This window comes from Rhincodon typus, chromosome 29 (assembly GCF_021869965.1).
Source record: "Rhincodon typus isolate 14 chromosome 29, sRhiTyp1.1, whole genome shotgun sequence".
In the NCBI taxonomy this organism is placed as follows: domain Eukaryota; kingdom Metazoa; phylum Chordata; class Chondrichthyes; order Orectolobiformes; family Rhincodontidae; genus Rhincodon; species Rhincodon typus.
Genome location: NC_063360.1, coordinates 24,188,173 through 24,209,321, shown reverse-complemented (window position 1 = coordinate 24,209,321; position 21,149 = coordinate 24,188,173). Strand labels below are relative to the sequence as shown.

The window sequence follows — 21,149 nt, the reverse complement described above, 5'->3', positions numbered from 1 at the left end:
AAGGACAAGTCAGAGGTTGCTTAATTATCACGTCAATGATATTGCTTCGCATACATTAAAAACACTTCTGAGATGCTCACCATTGGCATAACACCATCAAGTCCAACAGTGGATGGGGGAGGGAAATAGATTGCAGGTTTCATCTCTGCTGGAAACAAATCGAGGGTAACCCCAGTGGCTCTCACTGATTATGAAGCTATGTTTTAACTGACCAAGGCAAACGCCCGCTGACCATAAATCAGGTCCTCAGTGATCGCTCCAGTTACTGTTGGCTTTGGGTGGCCTTCTGTTTATATTTCTCGCATGGTCACCTTAAGACTGCCACACACTTCGGTGTGGAGACATATTACAGAGAACAGTGCTGGTAAGTGGCATATTCCTGACTGCCACAGAGCCACACAGCTGGGAGAAATCATTGATCTCAATCAAGGCATATGACCTGTTCATGTCCCTCACAGAGAAGTCTCAAGCCTCAGTTCCTCCTTCTCTCTTATGAAAATGATGACATCTGGGGTGACAGTAGCCGAGTATTTCTCATCATTCCTGGCTTTCAGGACCCATGAAAATAAAAAGTGAAGTGATACACCAGCAGGTGTATAGTTTGTTATTCAGACTGATAGACTACTGGAAGGTGATTGATGCTGATGGAACTGTTTCACAGCATGACTCAGTATATTCACAGAGGGAATTCATCTGGGAAAAAATAGCAGCTTTCCCCTTGCAGTCAGCTGACATGAAGACTAATGGTAAGTAACAATAAGACTCCGACAAATATTAATAGTTGTGAAATGAATGTCATCATTAACCATTGAAATATTGAGGGATTTCCTTTAGTTTGATCTTTACTAATACCTGCACCTGTAAGTCTTTGCTCCACAGATTGGACTATTACATTATCTGACTGTAGCTGGCACAAACTGGCATATGAGCTGAAGATAGAAACGTGCACTGGGGTTTGAAGCACAAACCTCAGTCCCTGGATTGATTATTCTCTGGATCAGCAACTTAGCAACATCATTATACCATTGTCTTTACAGAGGTAGAAGCAGGTGCTAACTGCACTGTTTTGCTAAACCCCAAATACATCAAATTAAAGTCGGAGCATGAAAAGCATGAAACTGAGCTTGCTAAAACAAAAGGCATTGCAGAAGGGCAAGAGGAAACATAGTCTCCTCAGAGTGGAAGAAAAGGCAAGTAGACTCAGAAAATACTCCCTTCTGCAGGATCTGGGAGTGAGATAGGAGCCCAGGCACATGGAAGTGTTTAGGTTATCTTGGGAGATCCAGCACTTGATGATAATAAGCAACTTACAAAACGAACACTCTGCCAGTCAAGATTTGGTTGCATGTCATTCCTGGGGATGGCAACTTTGGTAGGATGGGAGGCATTTTCTTAGATGTTTTATCACATGCCGTCCCAGCAATGCATCTTTTATCTGTCACTGATCTGTGTAGTGGCTATGCTTTCATCAGGGTAATTTTATCTGATGCAGTAATGTTTTGTAAGTTCCCACAACATATGCATTAGACGTGGGTAATGTGGCATTGAAAGATTCAACAGATAATTACTACAGCTCCCGATATGTACAAATTTTACAGTCACAGGCACTTTAGCTAATATTATGCTATTCATTTACAGCTAGTAGCATACTTTCATGTCATGCTTCTCATGGCCCCAATTAAGATGGAATTTGAGAGTTGTATACCTTCAGGTCACATGCCGTGATTCAGTGTTGATATTACAAGTGTGTCTCTTAAAGGTACACTGCATACTAACCATGAGGCATAACAAAATATTCATCAATATTTTTATAACTGATAAAGAGAAATGAAAAGTAACCTTATTTTAATGATTTTTCTTTTTGATTCCTTGAATTCTTTAGTTCCCGGACAATCCAGAAGGGTTGGCAACTTTAATCAGAGTACTAGCTTAACCCTACCATACAAATATGGATTGTGTCATTTATAGATGGAATAGTACATACTTGCAACATAATTGTGAGCTAGGTAACACAAACTGCATGAATCGTAGAATCTCTACAGTGCAGATAGATGTCATTCCATGCATTGAGTCTGCACTGACCCTCCAAAGTGCATCCCATCCAGGTCCACACTCCACCCTATCCCCGTAACCCCGCATTTACCATGGCTGATACACCTAGCATGCACACCCTAGGACACTATGGAGCAATTTAGCAATCCATCTAAACTGCACATCTTTGGACTGTGGGAGGAAATCCAGAGCACCCAGCGGAAACCCACGCAGATACAGGGAGAATATGCAAACTCCACACAGACAGTCGCCCAAGGCTGGGTCCCTGGTGCTTTGAGGCAACAGTGCTAACCACTGAGCCATCGTGTCCTATTGAATGACTTTAAGTTTCTCAAAATGCTCTTTCTCTTTCATGTGCATGTGTAAATATCAGATCAAAGTTTACAATTGTTTCTATGCGGGTTGGTGTAAACTTCCTGCCAGACTCTTAAAGCCACAATTGACCTATGAACCATATATGTTGAAAATGTCAATGTGAACCTTTACCTGAAAATGATCACATGACTTTTTTTTCTACAAAAGGCAAGCTGAGAGGACCCACCTCAATTTGATCGACATGTTTTATGCTTTCAGTTCAAGGCAAAATATTTTCAAGAGTGTACCCACCTTCAAACTCTTTGAAATAAAATGTCATAAAAATGCTTCAACAATATTTAAATTTCCTTGATTTTCCTGCCTCACACAGACCTGTCATTTTGGATCTATCCTTGGGCCAGTCCCTTCATCTTGAATTTTGCTTAAAAGAAGGAAGAAGTTCCCAACTCTGAAGAGGTTAGTAGTTCATCGAGAGGATTTTTAAAAAAATTATGGGGTAACAGCTTGTATTAATTAGCCAACAAACATTAAGGATACTGAATTACTGATAAGCAACAATTTTCTGATATAATTTCCAAACAATTATGGGGAAGATATTTGAATAGAAGACAGTAACTTTTATTTCCTTCTCCTGGAACAGTACCAGTTGCACTATTTGATATGATTACACAATAATGACATTGTTGGAATGGAATAGGGATCCAATAAGCCTCTGTACCAACAATGACCCTTACACAATCATTGAGCATAACATCACAGAATCACTCCACATGCAATAAAATTTGCAGGGGAAGAGGAGTGGCAAAATTAGCAAATAACCAAATGGAACCTTAATTATCTTTAAATGCTAAATTAATATATAAACCAAATAAATGTATTTCATAACTAATGACTACTTTCTTCTAGTATTTCAAAACCTTTGCAGAAATTCCCCTGGTGACACCTGTTGACAGAAGAAGGTATTACAAAACAAAAAGCCGCTTTGGCATTACAAATCCTGAGCACTTAAAGGCCTTGGTGTTTTTAATTCTGATGCTAAAAATACAGCTGTGACCAGGTTATGTTAACTTTTACCTGGCAAAGGACTCTGAACACTGTTGTTTCTACATGTTGTATTACGACTAACACTTCTATAAAAATACTTCAGATACTTTGTCATTAAATAATCTTGAACATAGAACTAATCTCATTCTGTGACTTTACACAATTAGCATAAAATGTGAAGATATGAATAAAACAGATGTTTCAACTTCATGTCAGCTACGAGGAGATTGGAAAAAAATATGCAACATCAGTTCTAATTTCCTTCCCTGTCAATTTTGATTGTTTCAATAGTTTATATTTACATAGCACCTTTAGTGTAAATAAATATCCCAAGGCACTTTGCAGTAGCATTATAATCTAAATGATGACACTGAGCCTCAAAACGAGATAGTAAGTCAGATAACCACAATTTGGTCAAAGAGGATGATTTAATGTGTTTATTAAAGGAGGAAAGCAAGGTAAAGAGACTAATAGCTTACATAAACGTTCAGAAAATATCAATTCCTCAATGTATATTCTCTTCAGATAAAATATTAAGTACCATTGCTGAATTATTGGTGTCATTTACTCCTAATGTTTTGGTCGCGACTGCACATTCTGTAGAATCCATTTTATAGGGATCTATTCATTTCAGCAGAATAGGTGTTTCCCTAGCATGCATTCCAGTGAAGTAGCCAAGTCATTGGGACAGATCGTGATGTAGTGGTAATGGCACAGGACTAGTAATACAGTTCTCTGGTTAATGATCTTGGTCTATGAGTTCAAATCCCACCACAGCATCTGATAAAATTTAAATTCAATAGATTAAATCTGGAATTACTAAACTAATCTCAGAAATAGTAACCACAAAACTATCACTGATTGTGTTCATCAATACCCTTCACAGAAGGCAGTCTGCTTTCCTTACCTGGTCAGGCCTACATGTGACTTCAGATCCACTGCAATGTAGTTGGATCCTACCTGCCCATGAAATGGCCTGGCAAAACCTTCAGTTAAAAAGGAATGGCTGATAAATACTGGCCATGCCTGCAAGATCCACATCCTATGTGTGAATAAGGTCAGAAGTCACACAACACTGGGTTATAGTCCAACAGGTTTATTTAAAATCACAAGCTTTTGGAGCGCTGCTGCAATGCCTCTGAAAGCTTGTGATTTTAAATAAATCTGTTGTACTATCACCGGGTGTCGTGTGACATCTGACCTTGTCCACCCCAGTCCAACACTGGCACCTCCACAGATTTGTGAATAAACAAAGGACTAGCACTTTGGCTCTGGTCAGAGTGCACTCAGCCTTATGTGGACTATATCATAGAGTCATAGAGTCATACAGCATGGAAATAGACCCTTTGGTCCAACCAGTCCATGTCAAACAAAACTAAACTAGTCCCACCTGTCTGCTCCTGGCCCATATCCCTCCGAAACTTTCCTGTTCATGTACTTATCCAAATGTCTTCTAAAGGTTTTAATTGTACCCGTATCCACCACTTCCTCAGGACATTCATTCCAAACACAAACCAGCCAGTCTATAAAAAAATTTGCCCCTCATGTCTTTTTAAAATCTCTCTCACAGGATGTAGGCCAGCATTTATTTCCCATCCCTAATTGTCCCTGGAAGGTGGTTGTGTGCCTTCTTCAGGAACTACTGCACTCCTCGAGGTGCAGGGACACCCACAGTGCTGTTAGGAATGGATTTGCAGGATTTTGACCCAACAACAGTGAAGGAATGCAATGGAGCTCGAAGTCAGGGTGGTGTGTGACCTGGAGGGGAGTTTGCAAGTTGTACTGTTCACCTGCAATTACTGCCCTTATCCCTTTAAGCGGTAGAGTTTGTGGATTCAAAAGATACTGTCACATGAATCTTGGTGAGTTGCTGCAGTGCATCTTGTAGATGGTACACACTAGTGTTACTGTGCAACAGTGGTGGAGGGAATGAACGTTGAAGGTGGTAGATGGGGTGCTAATCAAGTGGATTACTTTGTCCTGGATGGTAGGAACATAGGAGCTGCACTTATCCAGGGAACTGGAAGGTATTCATCACACTCCTGACTTGTGCTGTGTAGATGGTGAACAGGCTTTGGGGAATTGTGAAATGAGTTATTCACCACTGAAGTCGCAGCTATTGACCAGCTCTTGTAGCCACGGTATTTATGTAAATTGCTCAGTTCAGTTTCTGTTCAATGGTAAAACCCACTAATAGTAGGGGATTCAGCACATGGTAATGCCATTGAAATTCAAGGGGAGATGGTTAGATAGTCTCTTGCTGGAGATGGTCATTGCCTGTCACTTGTGGGTGTGATTGCTGCATTTTGCAATGACAATGACAGCAAAATTGTCACTGTTTTCCCACTGAAGGTCACAGCAATTTATAAGCCTGCACATGCATGAAATAAAGGGGAAATCTAGAAGCTGCTGTTGGTGGGTCTTTGTTCCTCAATACGGTGTGCTGTTGGACCCATATCTCCAGCCTGCAATCAAGTGAAACTTTCTGTGTTAGCAAATTCTTCCACTCTGTGCTCTTCTGCTCACTGTAAAAACCCTTGTAACTGAAGCTTATTAAGCTCACAATCACTGTGAAACTTCCTCATTGCTTTAGATAAACATACAACTTATTTTTCTGATGTTGATTTCACCATTAAGACTTAAAAATTCCACACTTTTAAAAAAGTGTGTAACGTTTTGGCTTTTATCATAATTTTTATATTATTTCACTATTTGAAATTCTGAAATCAGAAGTGAATGGATTCAATGCTTTTAGCATTCTGGTTTTGCTCTTTTTCAGCATTTGGCTGCCAGATCTGCTGTTGAGATCACTAGTGCTGATATCCGGAGATCCCCTTGACTTGTTGCCAGATCCAACTTGTTGTCAGGAAAGGTGAAAACCACACCACGGAACTCACAATCTTCATGGGCAGGCAACACGAGCACAGTTGCTTCACCACTGACCACAGAATACTGTCTGGTGTGTAAAATGGGCTTTTATTCTGCTGTAACAATAAAGAGTGCTCAACAAGTCTTTATCACAATTTTAACAGATCCATTTTAGGTGTCAACATGAAAAATGGTTCTGCAGTGGAGTATTTCATAAACACCAATTACTTAGAGTGACATATTCTACTTTGATCGCCATTTTGTCAATAAATTAACCACGTTGACTAGTCAAGAAGCTAAGACACATTCCAAGCTGATAGCAGTCAGGATCCATTGTTGAATGCAGGAAAAGAGAAAAGGAAACAAAATTCACCTTCATATCATATGAAATCCCTTTTTGGGGGAGGGGAGCTAATCACTCAATTGGTTAAAACTTAATGACACCAACATGCCTAAGTTCAGTCTCTGTGTTGGCAGGGTTTTCTTGGGTAACACGTCCACATCTTGCCCATTAGTTATATCACGACATCGAAATGCATGGACAGCCAAGATTTTTCTCGTTCCATATATCTGTCTTGTAACTTGTGAGTCACAACACTATTTTCTGCATTGACTTAATGAGTATTATAAAAACATTCAAATCCATCAACATAATATTAAGATTTGCAATGCTGGTAATCTCTTTCAATCCCACAAGCCTGTGGGATCTCTCTCCAAACCCCTTCCAAATCCACACACAGCTCCTGATATGCCTGTATTTGCCAAATGTGATCACATTGCTGGCTGGAACCTTCAGTCAGTTTTCATACAAAAGGAATAGCAACTGGAATGAAACGACTGGGAAGTGTGCTATATTTAGACAAGAAGGTAATGCACATGAAGATATTGAAAAAAGAATTGTAAACACAATTGCCACCTCTTAAGATCTTAACAAGGCATTTTTATGTAGAAAGTGTGCTTGTAAATTGACTGTGATGATGTCAGAGTGGGTGGATCCAGCTTAGTAATTACGAACCTCATATGACAGACTTATTCCCTTGATGTCTCATCTCTTTTGCTCCTCACTTCATTTATCTACATAGTTAAAATTTTCCATTGATATGAAATTCATGTGTTTGTGAATATGAAAGCTTACTGCATACAAGGTTGACTGTTAAGGGATGAATTATAGATATTAATCATATTGGTTAATTAGTTACAAACTTCTACTTTTTTGCCAAAGAACATACGTTACGCATTTTTACAACTTGCCCATGAAACAACTTACTTAACTGTCTCGATCTCTACTTTTAACACATCTCACACCTAAATTCAAATGAAGAATTAAATAAGTGGTGTCATTTGGTATTTGGGAGTTCCAGGTTATGACTCTACCATCCAAATTGCTGAGCATCAATCTATCTTCATGACCTTTCTTCAGGCGTTCATTTGACCCACTGGAAAATTACATTTCACCATTAGTTGCTTATGCTTATTATCTGAAATAACAGTGGCCTGACATTACACGCTGCAAGCTGCCTCAGGTATAAAAAATGCTCATTTGCTTTGACCTTGGGAACACATCCTTAGGAGGATGATTTTTTTTTGTTTCGAAAGCAATTCTAGCTCGTTTTCCATCTTCTAAAAATGTTGACTCTGTGTTGATCCTACAGGTCTCACCCTTTACACTGTCAAAGTGGCTGTTAACTACTTGTCAGTAACAGCAGTGAGTGATTCTGTAGGAGTGTCAAAGCCAACATAATCATACCCTCACCCAAAAGCAACACATTTTCAACTGTAATAACTAAACAGTGGATGAGAAATGGGAACCATGACTGTTCTTTTTATTACTGCAGTCAATGTGAGACCCTATTTACTCTTCCTATTTGTAGGAAACTTTAATGCCAACCAAGAAACAGTCAACTTGATGGAACTCTATAATAAAAGGGGCATTCTAAAATAATATTTAACCTGGCTAATATTCTCCTCCACAACCCAGGGGCATTGAAGCTAAGTACAGTATCTCTTTAAAGAAACCAGTTGAGAGACAAGAAGTACTTAATACCTAGTGATTCAGTTGCTCAATAGATGAGCATGGACTCAAACAGAGCTCAAGAAAGATTTTCATTTCACAATATCTCCTCAAGTCTCTCGGATACAGCTGTGTGACAGAACTTCCAGTAGCGGATGGCGTCTGTGAGGGAAGACACTGAGCAGGGGAGCTCAAGCAGTCATGACATGACGTCCACCAATAGATGGTGATGATGAGAGAGACCAATTGGAGATGTCCAACAGACCAACTCTGAAAAAAAATGGTTTCTTTGCGTAAAAGGAGAACTCATGGAAAGAAGGAGCAGATGAACAAAGGATTCCTCGACCAAAAGTAAATACTTCCTTGTTTAACCTTAATTTTTCATCATGTTTGTAAAAACCTGCTGCCGGTGAAATAAAGAATTGTGATTTTTGGGAGCTATGAATGTTCAAATCTCATGCAACAAAATCAAAGTCCTTCATCTTCGATAAATTACAGTCAAGTGCAGATGCTTTTTTTTTTAGAAAATAAGTAAATTGCCCTGAGATTGAAGCAAAAATATTTTCCAGGGCATTGGGAAAATTCTATTCTTCTTTGATTAATGCTTTAAGTTCTCCAGTGAATATGCATGCTAGAATAGTTCAGGGTTGAAAAACTACAACAATGAGGATAGATCAGAGAAGTTGGTGCCTTTACCTTGCAGAGGATAAAGTAAAGAGGGGACTTGATGGAAGTGTTCAAAATCATGACAGGTCTATAGGGTAGATAGGAAGAAGCTGAGAGTACAGTTTTAAAGTATTTTGCAAATACAACAAGAGAAAAGAAACTTTTTCACACAGCAAGTGATCTGGATTTGGAAGGCACTGCCTAGAAGTTGGGTAGAGGCAGGTCCAATTGAGGTATTCAATGCATGATTACTTAATGAGAAATAACGCACAGGGGGTTTGGGGGTAAGGCAGGAGATTGGCACTATGTCAGAATTTTCAGAGAACTGTTGCAGATATCATGGGCCAAATTGTTTCCTGCTGCACTGTAACAATTCAGTGAAACTTTGTAGTGTGCAGTCTAAGGTTGTTTGAACAACATTAAAAGACTTCAATACCCATTGCAAGGACAGAACTTTATGCTACACTTGCAGTTTCAAGCAGAATTTTAATTGTTTTTGAAGATTTTCCAAAATGTGAAATGATTCATAAGGTACTTGTGGTAATTTTGAAGATTCTTGAAATGACTGTAGTTGGACAATACGTCATAAAGAAGAGGCGTAATTGTAATTTCAGGTCTAACTATGTAAAAATACTAGATAGAAAGTACAGCACAGAAACGGGCCACTTGGCACAACTAGTCTATGTTGGTGTTTGTGCTGCACTCAAGTCTCCTCCTACTCATCATCGAATAGATCAAAGAATCCCTACACTGTATAAACAAGCCCTTCGGCCCAACAAGTCCACATTGACCCTTACAGCATCCCACCCAGACCCATCCCCCTATAACTCTAATCTACACGTCCCTAAACACTACGGGCAATTTAGCATGGCCAATCCACCTAGCCTGCACATCTTTGGACTGTGGGAGAAAACTGGAGCACCTGGAGAAAGCCCACACAGATACAGGGAGAATGTGCAAACTCCACACAGACAGTCGCCTAAGGGTGGAATTGAACCCGGGTCCCTGGCGCTGTGAGGCAACAGTGCTATCCACTGAGTCACCGTGCCACCTCATACACTCCTCCTCTAACTCTGTCAGCATTGTCTCATAAACGTTTCTCCCTGTGTTTATTTAGATAAGTCAGCCAGGATACTAAGACTGACCTTGAAACCTTTGGATCAGAGAGAAGAATTGCCAGAGTTCTGTTGATTGAGTTTTCTTGAGGAAGTAACAAAGATGATTGATGAGGGGAGGGCAGTTGATGTTGTCTATATGGACCAAAGCATTTGACACGGTCCCTCATGATAGGCTAGTCCAGAAGATTAAGTCACATGGCATCCATGGTCAGTCGGCAAGTTGGATACAAAATTGGCTTGGTCATAGAAGACAGAGGGTAGTTGTGGAGGGGTGCTTTTCTGACTGGAAGTCTGTGATCAGTGGTGTTCCACAAGGATTGGTGCTGGGACCTCTTGTTTGTAATATATAAATGATTTTGTTGAAAATATAGGTGACTTGATTAATAAGTTCACACATGACATGAAAATTGGTGGAGTTGTGGATAGTGAGGAAGGTTATCAAAGGATACAGCAGGATATATATCAGTTGGAAATTTGGCCAAAGAAATGGCAGAAGGAGTTAAAACTACATAAGTGTGAGGTGATGCATTTTGGGAGGTCAAATGCAAGATCAAAGTATGCAGTAAATGGCAGGATCCTTAGGAGCATTGATATACAGAAGAATCCTGGGGTGTAAGTCCATTGCCTCTTGAAAGTGGCACCTCAAGTGGACAAGGTGGTAAAGAAAACATACGGCATGCTTGCCTTCATTGAGTATAAAAGGTGGCAAGTCATGTTGCAGCTGTATAAAACTTTAATTTGGCCACATTTGGAGTATTGTGTGTAGTTCTGGTCACCACACTAAATGAAGGATGTGGAGGCTTTGGAGAGAATGCAAGAAAGGTTAACCAGGATGTTGTCTGGATTGGAGTGTTTTGGCAATAAGGAGAGGTTGGACAAACTTGGATTGTGTTCACTAGGGCATCAGAGGCTAAGGGGTGACCTGAAAGAAGTATATAAAATTATGAGAGGCATGGATAGGCTGGATTATTAGAGTCTTATTCCCAGGCTGAAAAATATGAGGTGCATAGGTTTAAGGTGAGAGGGGGAGTGTTTAAAAGAGATATATGAGGCACATTTTTCTTTCCATAGAGGGTGGTAGGTGCTTGGAATTTGCTGCCAGGGGAGGTGGTAGAAGCAGACATGTTAGCAATGTTTAAGAATCGTCGAGACAGACAGATCAACAGACAGGGAATAGTGGGATACAGACCACGTGCAGGCAGATGGGATTATTTCGGAATGGCATCATGGTCAGTGCACACATGGTGGGCCGAAATGCCTGTTCTTGTATTGTACAGTGCTATGTTCGATTTTCTATGATTACTGCTTGATGTGCTTATGTGTGGATGGCGGCAAGATCAAGAAACCTGGCTTTGATGCTCCTTGCATTTGAATAGTGCATTGATGCATGTTACAATCTTAGTGGAGACCAATAACAAAGATGTAATAACATTTTGAAAAATATTAAAATTCCTTATTGCCTATTGGAAGGATAATAATTCTAACATATGATAGCATTCATGGTATAGTTTGAGAGAGAGAAGCTGGACTCAGATGTAACAGCCTAACAATTGTGCAAAAATAACTAAAAAGACATGAGGGAGGAGCTGGCCAGAGTTGATTGTAAGGGGAGTCTAGCAGGGAAAACAGTGGAGCGTTAAATGGCAGGAGTTTGTGGGGTAATTTTGGAGGCACAGCAGAAATTCATCTCAAGGAAGAAAAAACATATTGTGGCTGACAAGGGAAGTTAAGGACAGCATAAAAGCAAAAGAAAAAGCATACAATCTGGTGAAGATTAATGGGAAGCCTTTAAAAACCAGCGCAGGTTAACTAGAAAAGCAACTGGGGGGAGAAGATGAAATATGAGGGTAAGCTGGCTAGTAATATAAAAGAGGACTGCAAGAGATTTTTTTTAAAAAATTAAAAAGTAACAGAGAAGCAAGAGGGAACATTGGACCGTCGGAAAATAAGGCTGGAGAAGTATTAATCAGGAACAAAGAAATAGGGGAGGAACTGAACAGGTACTTTGCATCAGCCTTCACAATGGAAGACACCAGCAGCATACCAGAACTTCAAGAGAATCAGGAGGCAGAGGTGAGTGTAGTGGCCATCACTGAGGTGGTGGTGCTGGGGAAGCTTAAAGGTCTGAACGTGGATAAATCACCTGGATCAGACAAACTACACCCCAGAGCAGATCACATGATCATCTTCATCCCTCCATTTTGCCTTACATTATAAAGATAGTCCCATAATTTTACAAAATTCATATCTGTAACACCCTCACTAAAGAAAACTTTGCATTTATATAGTCATAATCTCATGATGTCCTAAAGCACTTTACAATCAACAAAATACTTTTTGAAGTGAAGTCACTGTTGTAATATAGGGCACACAGCTGCCAATTTGTGCACAGCAAGCTCCCAATGCGAGAATGTCCAGATCATCCCCAATAGTGATGCTGGTCAGGAAATGGATCTGGGATTAGATACTGGAGAGAACCAGTATCTAATCCTCTTCAAGGTAGTACTAGAGCTTTTGCATCCACTAGAGAGAGCAGACAAGGTCTCAGGTCTTTGACAGTACAACATTCCCTAGGTATTGTCAATACAGTGTGGAGCTGGAGATACACAGCAGGTCAGGCAGTAGCAGAGGAGCAGGAAAGTCAACGCTTCGGGTTGGTACCCTTCACCAGGATTCCCTCAGTCTTGCACTGGAGTGTCAGTTTACCTTTGTGCTCACACAAATATTACTAACAACTGTCACTTGACTATTGAAGTCCCAGAGAACCAGAGAGGATCAGTGACTTTGAAGCATTGCTGCATTGAGAAGTCAATTTCTTTCAGATGAAAGGAGAAAGCTGGCATGGGGAAGCAAAAATATTCACTTAGCACTGTTAAAATTGTTCACTTGATCATAGTAATCTAAATGGGCAGAAGGCAGCTCGTTCAAACATGACTGCAGATATCCTTACAAGACACAGACCAAATGCAGGGCGTTAACCAAATACTCAAGAACATGGCAACAAAGAGATCCCTTTATTGTCTCAAGTCCAGACAGAAATACTTCAGATGGGCAGGAAATCAGAAAAAACTAGGGAGTGACTCAGACGGAAGCAAAGAACAGTATTAGTTACCTTTCATGTTGTCCTTCACATAATAGTATCACAGCAATCTTATATCATGAATATGGTAGCTTTAAAGAGAACACACCCAGAAAATGTGAAGTTCAACTCAGACCACCAATACTGTGCCCACAAAGTAAGACAGTAGAAATTAGAAATGCACCTTTACAGTATGAGCTATATTCAGGCTGGCCTGTAATCAGGCAAGCAGCTAACCAGTCATGTATGTCCTCAGCAGCTTAATCAGGTGAGGACACTTAACTAAAGATCACAAAACACTTCATTACTGTAGAACTATAAGATGTACCTGTCCTCCTTTTGGCACAACAAAAATACAGTGGGTGTCACTGACAGCCCAGGGTTGCCTATCTCGGCTTTAACTTCTCCAGGATGTGACTGTGGGCCAACTCAGAATTGAAACCAGCTAGAAATTGTCTTTCATGGTACATTAGACAGCCTGGTGGGTGCTTGAGGTTTGCTAATTCAATTCAAATGAGACCCAAAGCTAAACTTGACTTGGGCTGCCTCCTGCTCGCTGGAACATTTTAATAAGTTGCTTTTAAAGGGAGCATTCACGCCACGCCATTCTCTGTCTCCATGATCCACTCCCCTTTCCAAAAGGACCAAATCATTGGCCAACTCCATGCAGAAACAGACAAATCTTTTTTAAGAGTGACCTTTAGCACAGGCCATCGATTTGGTTCAGATTCTTCAACTTTGGGCATGAGCAAGTTCCATGAGTGCACCAACTATACTGCACTAGTTTCAGGCTCAGCCTGAAAATCACCCCCAGTTTGAGAATAATTCTTTCCAACGGCAACATCAAACTAAAAAAATTACATACAAACTGCTCACATCTATCATGACCTCATTACAAACTTTTCTTTAAGTTGGAAAGTGCAGGACCGAAGGTAAGAGCAGACTTCCATCTTTATCATAAACGCAAAATGCTGTGGGCACTGGAGACCTGACGTAAAAGATAGAATGTTAAGAAACTCAGGAGGTCTGGAAGCATGTGTAGAGAGAGGAAGAAAGTTAATGTTGAGTCCAAGATTTCTTCAAAATCAAAAATGATGCTGCCAGACCCGGTGAGTTTCTCCAGCACCTTCTGTTTTTATTTCATTTAACTATGTCAAGCTGGGAAGCAAACCAGGGCTAAGAGTTGAAAGGACATTAATCTGATTCACACCGAAGTTAGTTTCAATTTCAGCTTTAATCATTTTGTTTTTAGATGGGGAAGCCATTCTTGCACATACTAACCGCAAACTCTGGGCGCATGCAGTTATCTGAAAGACGTAACATAATTAGTTTAGAAGTCCTTTGTTTAAAGAAAAATTTCCAGTTGGGCTGGTGGCTTCGATGCTGCTGATGCAAAACTGAAAAAGTAAAGTCACCATAGTTCTACCAGATGACAAGTCTGCTCTCTCATTAGAGGGAGATGATTGGTGGTGAGTTTAACCTGAGGGTCACCACACCTCAGGAAAGGGGTAAGGTTGAGAAGATGAGCTTTCATGGTAATCTCAGCTGGTACAGGAATTGAACCCACACTGTTGGCATCACAGCATTGCAAACCAGCTTTCCAACTGAGTTAACCAACCACATTGCTCATTTCACACCAATCACTGCACAAGCACCAAAGGCATTTGGCTAGAATTTTTTCTTCATAAAGTGATAAATCTTCTGTCAAGTCATTTTGCATGTAAATTAATATACTATTGATGAACATTGCAAAGCACTGATCACCAATACAAACTAGATGTATGAAATGGGTAAATCTAAGTCCAGGCTTACATTGGTACCTCATTTATCTTGTAGCTGCAGTTGCCTGCTGGTGCATCCCTCTCTTCAGTCCACCCCAGCAGCTTGCAAATAAAGCAGATCAATTCCCAGCTGTTATTACCATCCTCCTGGGAAAGGATTGCAAGACTTGGACTGCCATTAGCGTGCATTTATCTGCAGCATTTATCAGCAGCACCCTGGTCACCTAACGAAGAAAAAGTCTCTCAAATTTACAAAGGTAATAATATACTCCAGCACCCATTTGACCCCAGGAAACTGGTGCTATGCAGACCAATTTCGGCCCCGATAATTTCTTTATCATAGAGTGGCTAGTTTTCATAAAGAAGTATATTTGAATTTCAGTTGTGCAAACATCAAGTTATTTTGCAATCTTAGAAAGAAGCCCTATTGCAAATATTGACCTCAATATGTGCATCTATAATTTGCAGCAAGTCATCAAGCACATCCAAGTCCTTCAGGATGCCTAATACTATTTGTCTTTGGATAAGTTTCAAAACCAAGTTTTAAGCACTTTGGGGAGATGTACATGCTCTATTTTAGTTTTTTTGGGGGAGCGAGTAGAGAGTGCACAGCAAATATAAATGAGTGAATTTGACATTATTATGTTCAACAAAATATTTGTCTGTATTTGTTTCACCAGATTAGATCCATGGAGAGATCTGCCTGAACGCTACCACCATCATCATGACCTCCACTCACATCCCAAACATGCAAGCCTAGATGGTAGAAGCCAGCTGCTGGCAAAAGAAGAATGAAATACAAAAGGAAACTGGCCAAATGTTTTTTATGTTGTTTGGGAGGTGTATGCATTACTTACATTAAGCAAAATAAGACTGTTATACATTGTGGGGTCTTGCATATCTGGTGAAAATTATACATGGATAACATAATGTAGGCATCTTAAGCTATATTTATCTGGGTGTGTCCTAGCAGCAAATTCATTAACAAACTCACTAACTAAAGCTTTGCCTTGTAATTAAAACTGCACTTCAGTTGTAACAAAACTAAATAGAGAATGACTTGAATACAGCTCATGGATTTAAACATAAAAAAATTTCTACATAAAGAATAGTTAATTTCCTCAAAGCCTTTTTATTGCAAGTGACAGGCATTTTAAAAGTATTTTGTGTCTGATAACACATTGAATAGTTAAGGCAATTCAATTTCCAAAAAGCCAAGCAATTAGTTGGTTGAAAACTTGAAACTGACCCTGTTCCAAGTATAAACTTGGCAGGATGAACTACTCCAGGTTTCAGGAGGTCTAAACCTGTTCTATTTTTGTGATGCTCAATCACTCATGTATGATTCATTTGCTGCATCATTGATATAATGTGGTGGATTTATAATGCACCACAGTAGAAACACCCTTCAATGTCTGGAGAAGCAATGCTGTACTGGCATGGTTGACCGGTTACGAAACCCACAACTTGGAACATCTTGGCTCAGTTGGAACAGTGAATCCTGACTCAGTATAATCAGCACTTTGAATTTCATATCATTTTCCAAATAAGTATCATTTTACAATGCTCATCCCACCTCAAAAAATGCACTCAAAATATTGACAGGCCACAAACTGGGTGTCACTCAGCAAAAAGCATGACTCCTACAATCTATTCTTCAAAGTTTTAATCTATTTCAACTCCTTATAAAAGGTCAGATTGCACTCCCAGTGGCAGCTGCAGTTAAAGCAGCAAGTACCAACAGTAGCACAATTATATAAAACAAAGAACTGTGAACGCTGAAGATCTGAAACAAAATCAGAAACTGGTGGTGAAACTCAGCAGGTCTGGCAACATCTGCGGAGAGTCAGCAGAGTTAATGTTTCAAGTCCAGTGACCCTTCTACAGAACACTTCAGTTCTCAAAATGTTAGCTCTTTTGTTATCTCCACAGATGCTGCCAGACTTGCTGAGTTTCTCCAGCAATTTCAGTTTTTGTTTCTAAGTAGCAGTTCACTTGATTCATCCGCAAGTTGTCTGAATACAGAAAACAGCCAATTCATAAGTTTCAACTTCATAAAAAGGGTATATACTTTTGTTTACTTTACTCCCTAAAAACATAGAATATAGGAGGAGGAGTAGGCCATTCAGCCTACTTTGCTTTTCAATATGATGATAACTGATTATCCAACTTAATGCCTTGTTCACATTTTCCCCACATACATTTTTATCTATTTAGTGTTAAGAACTATATCTACACCCTTCTTGAAAGTCTTCAATGTTTTGGCCTCAACAGGTTCTTGTGGCAGAGAATACCACAGGCTTACCAGTCTTCAGATGAAAGAATTTCTCCTCATCTCTATCTTAAACAACCTATCGCTTGTCCTTAGACTGTGACACTTTTTTCTGGACTCCCTGGAACCTGGACTTTTCTATTGAGAACATTCTTCATTTATCTACCATGTTTAATCATTAGAATTTTACAGGTTTCTATGAGATCCCTCTCGTTCTTCTAAACTCTAGTGAATATAGTCCCAACCAGTTCAGTCTCTGCTTATGTCAGCCCCGTCATCCCAGGAATCAGTCATTGGAAAAATAAAGTTTACATAGCATCATCTTAATCCTCGCTCAGAAATAATATTGTCATAATGAATATTGTCATGACGCTGGATCAGAATCCCAAAATACTATGGACACTTCTTAATTTCAAAATGTGTTTTGTTTTACACGTTAAAAGTGAACTGGTTCAAACAGAAAAAAATAGACTCTTGATTGCTATCTGGCAAAGTTCTGTCAGCACTCTGGAATGTCATCCCCGTAAGGAGCCAGGGAGACATCCAACAGGGAAAGATAGAGAGAGAGAGGTGACAGGAAGAGATAATGAAGGGACAAACTATCACCCCATCCACCTCCCACACACAGCAGAAAGCCATGTCTTATGGACATTTAAGTTTTATCCATTCAGAAACATACAAAAACAATGGAGTTAAAGACTGAACACCACGCTGATCTGTGTGTGCTTGTGAACGGAGGTTGGGGTGTACTAGCCTAGGGTCAAATGCTAGCGTGCTGTGAAGATTAATTTAGTCATGGGTTAAGGGGTGTCGTGTCGCTGGTTCAGCCAACATTTATTGCCCATCCCAGAGGGCAGTTAAGAGTTAACCACATTGCTGTGGGTCTGGAATTACTTGCAGGCCAGATCAGGTAAGGATGGCAGTCTCCTTTCCTAAAGGTCATTTGTGAACCAGATGGGTTTTTCCAACAATCGACAATAAATTCATGGTCATCATTGGGCTCTTAATTCCAGGTTTGTTATTAAATTCAAATTCCATCATCTGCAGCAGCAGGATTCAAACCTGGGTCTCCAGAACATCATCTAGGACTCCGGATTTACAGTTCAGCAATAATATCACAAGGCCATCTCCTCCCCTACAAAGGTCACAAAGAACCACTCAATAGTCACCCTGCATTGCAGTTAAAAGGGGTTCCGAGTGCTCAAAGCCAACTACTTATAAGCCAACCAGAAGGAAACAGAACAAGGACACTCCCACTGAGTGCTATCAGCCAACTACTTTTAAAGAACACAGGACAAAAGAATTACAAACTAACCGCAAAAACCAAAAATCCTGAAATCTATCAACATTCCGCTATCTACTCTATACAAACCACCCAGAGAGATTGCTAAATAAACATTAGCACCATATGGTTAAGCAGTGCAAAAGCTATAAGTACTTTAATAGTTCTGTGTGATGAGTCAAAGCTATGCAGTGACTGCTTAAACGATAATATTCAGCTCATAATTCAGTACAACTGCAAACTAAAAAATGCCGAATTAAAATTAAAACACGACTGCAGTCATGCTACTATCAGTGACAAAGGTTAGATATGGAGTGATAAAAAGCAAAGCACAAATCAATAAATGATTTAGACATCAAACTTTCAGCCAGTCTTAAAATCAGTTACAAATAAAAAGTATTTTATTTCCATTTTCTCTTAGACTACGGTGGTGGTGAATAATTTGTTTAATCCCAGTTCTCCACCAATGTCACTTTAAAATCAGTTGAGAAGCTGTGGGAAACCAAGAAACTCCTCCCTCTGTATGTCATGTCCCAACATTGAAATAGATCAATGAATGCAAGTCCAGATCCTACCATAAAGAATTACTATCATCAAACAAAACTTGGATTCTTATTCTTCCCCCTCCTCCTCCTCCTGCGTATCTCAACTATCTAAACTGGAAAACTGGTTTGGAGACAGCTGCTGCACCTACCAGCACAAAGAGATAAAATTAACATTTGCTGAGAAAGGACATGGTAAAAGCTGATTAAGGTTGAGCCTACAAAGATTAATTCACCCACAATCACTTTTCAGTGTGACCTCGACAAACAAAAATTGCATTAAAGCAAACAGCGAGTGTATTCTCAGAGATCTCAATATAATCAAAAAGTACAATAGGATTTATTGTGCCGTATGATGACATTATTTAAGTTATTTTCCCCTATTCCTTGTCCTTATACCAAACAATGGTGAAAGCTCAAAAACAGTGAGAAAGTGTGAAATCAATAACTGGGACAATAAAACCTGAATCCGAATCTCTCTAGATGGTTAAAATTGAATCAGAGATAGTAGGAACTGCAGATGCTGGAGAATCCGAGACAACAAGGTGCAGGGCTGGATGAACACAGCAGGCCAAGCAGCATCATAGGAGCAGAGAGGCTGACATTTCGGGCCTAGACCCTTCATCAGAAAAGGGGGAGGGGAAGGGGGTTTTGAAATAAATAGGGAGAGAGTGGGAGGCGGATAGAAGAGGGATAGAGGAGAGGATAGGTGGAGAGGAAACAAACAGGTCGAAGAGGCGGGGATGGAGCCAGGAAAGGTGAGTGTAGGTAGGGAGTTAGGAAGGGGATAGGTCAGTCCAGGGAGGACGGACAGGTCAAGGGGGCGGGATGAGGTTGGTCGGTAGGAGATGGAGGTGTGGCTTGAGGTGGGAGGAGGGGATAGGTGGGAGGAAGAACAGGTTAGGGAGGCAGGGACGAGCTGGACTGGTTTTGGGATGCGGTAGGGGGAGGGGAGATTTTGAAACTTGTGAAATCCACATTGATACCATTGGGCTGCAGGGTTCCCAAGCGGAATATGAGTTGCTGTTCCTGCAACCTTCGGGTGGCATCGTTGTGGCACTGCAGGAGGCCCAGGATGGACATGTCGTCTGAGGAATGGGAGGGGGAGTTGAAATGGTTCGCGACTGGGAGGTGCAGTTGTTTATTGCGAACCGAGCGTAGGTGTTCTGCAAAGCGGTCCCCGAGTCTCCGCTTGGTTTCCCCAATGTAGAGGAAGCCACACCGGGTACAGCAGATGCAGTATACCACATTGGCAGATGTGCAGGTGAACATCTGCTTGATGTGGAAAGTCTTCTTGGGGCCTGGGATGGGGGTGAGGGAGGAGGTACGGGGGCAGGTGTAGCACTTCCTGAGGTTGCAGGGAAAAGTGCCGGGTGTGGTGGAGCTGGAGGGGATTGTGGAGCGGACAAGGGAGTCACGGAGAGAGTTGTCCCTCCGCAAAGCAGATAAGGGTGGGGAGGGAAAGATGTCTTTGGTGGTGGGGTCGGATTGCAGATGGCGGAAGTGTCGGAGAATGATGCGTTGGATCCGGAGGTTGGTGGGGTGGTACGTGAGGACGAGGGGTATTCTTTTTTGGTTCTTATTGCGTGGACAAAATCTCCCCTCCCCCTACCGCATCCCAAAACCAGTCCAGCTCGTTCCTGCCTCCCTAACCTGTTCTTCCTCCCACCTATCCCCTCCTCCCATCTCAAGCCACACCTCCATCTCCTACCGACCAACCTCATCCCGCCCCCTTGACCTGTCCGTCCTCCCTGGACTGACCTATCCCCTTCCTAACTCCCTACCTACACTCACCTTTACTGGCTCCATCCCCGCCTCTTCGACCTGTTTGTTTCCTCTCCACCTATCCTCTCCTCTATCCGCCTCCCACTCTCTCCCTATTTATTTCAAAACCCTCTTCCCCTCCCCCTTTTCTGATGAAGGGTCTAGGCCCGAAACGTCAGCCTCTCTGCTCCTATGATGCTGCTTGGCCTGCTGTGTTCATCCAACTCTCTAGATGGTTGTTGGGTGGGGCTACTGTTATAATTATAAAGATACTGGCCATAGATGTCAGCATAAAATTATTCATTACAAATACAATAGAACAATTGGATAAAAGAAACTGTAATGAATATATATT

The 21,149-nt window shown here is 40.8% G+C and overlaps 1 long non-coding RNA gene across 2 annotated transcripts in view; it reads left to right on the top strand.

The window, feature by feature from the left end:
- The window catches only part of LOC125486482, a 31,463-nt gene extending 23,064 nt beyond the window's left edge, over positions 1-8,399 (top strand). Inside the window, exons 2-4 of one of the 2 annotated variants that reach the window (XR_007265141.1) lie at positions 2,738-2,823; positions 6,191-7,146; positions 8,258-8,399. This is a non-coding gene — a long non-coding RNA (uncharacterized LOC125486482). Of the gene's footprint in view, positions 1-2,737; positions 2,824-6,190; positions 7,147-8,257 lie in introns of those variants that run through there. The other variant, XR_007265140.1, reaches the window with a different exon arrangement.
- Positions 8,400-21,149: the final 12,750 nt, after the last annotated feature.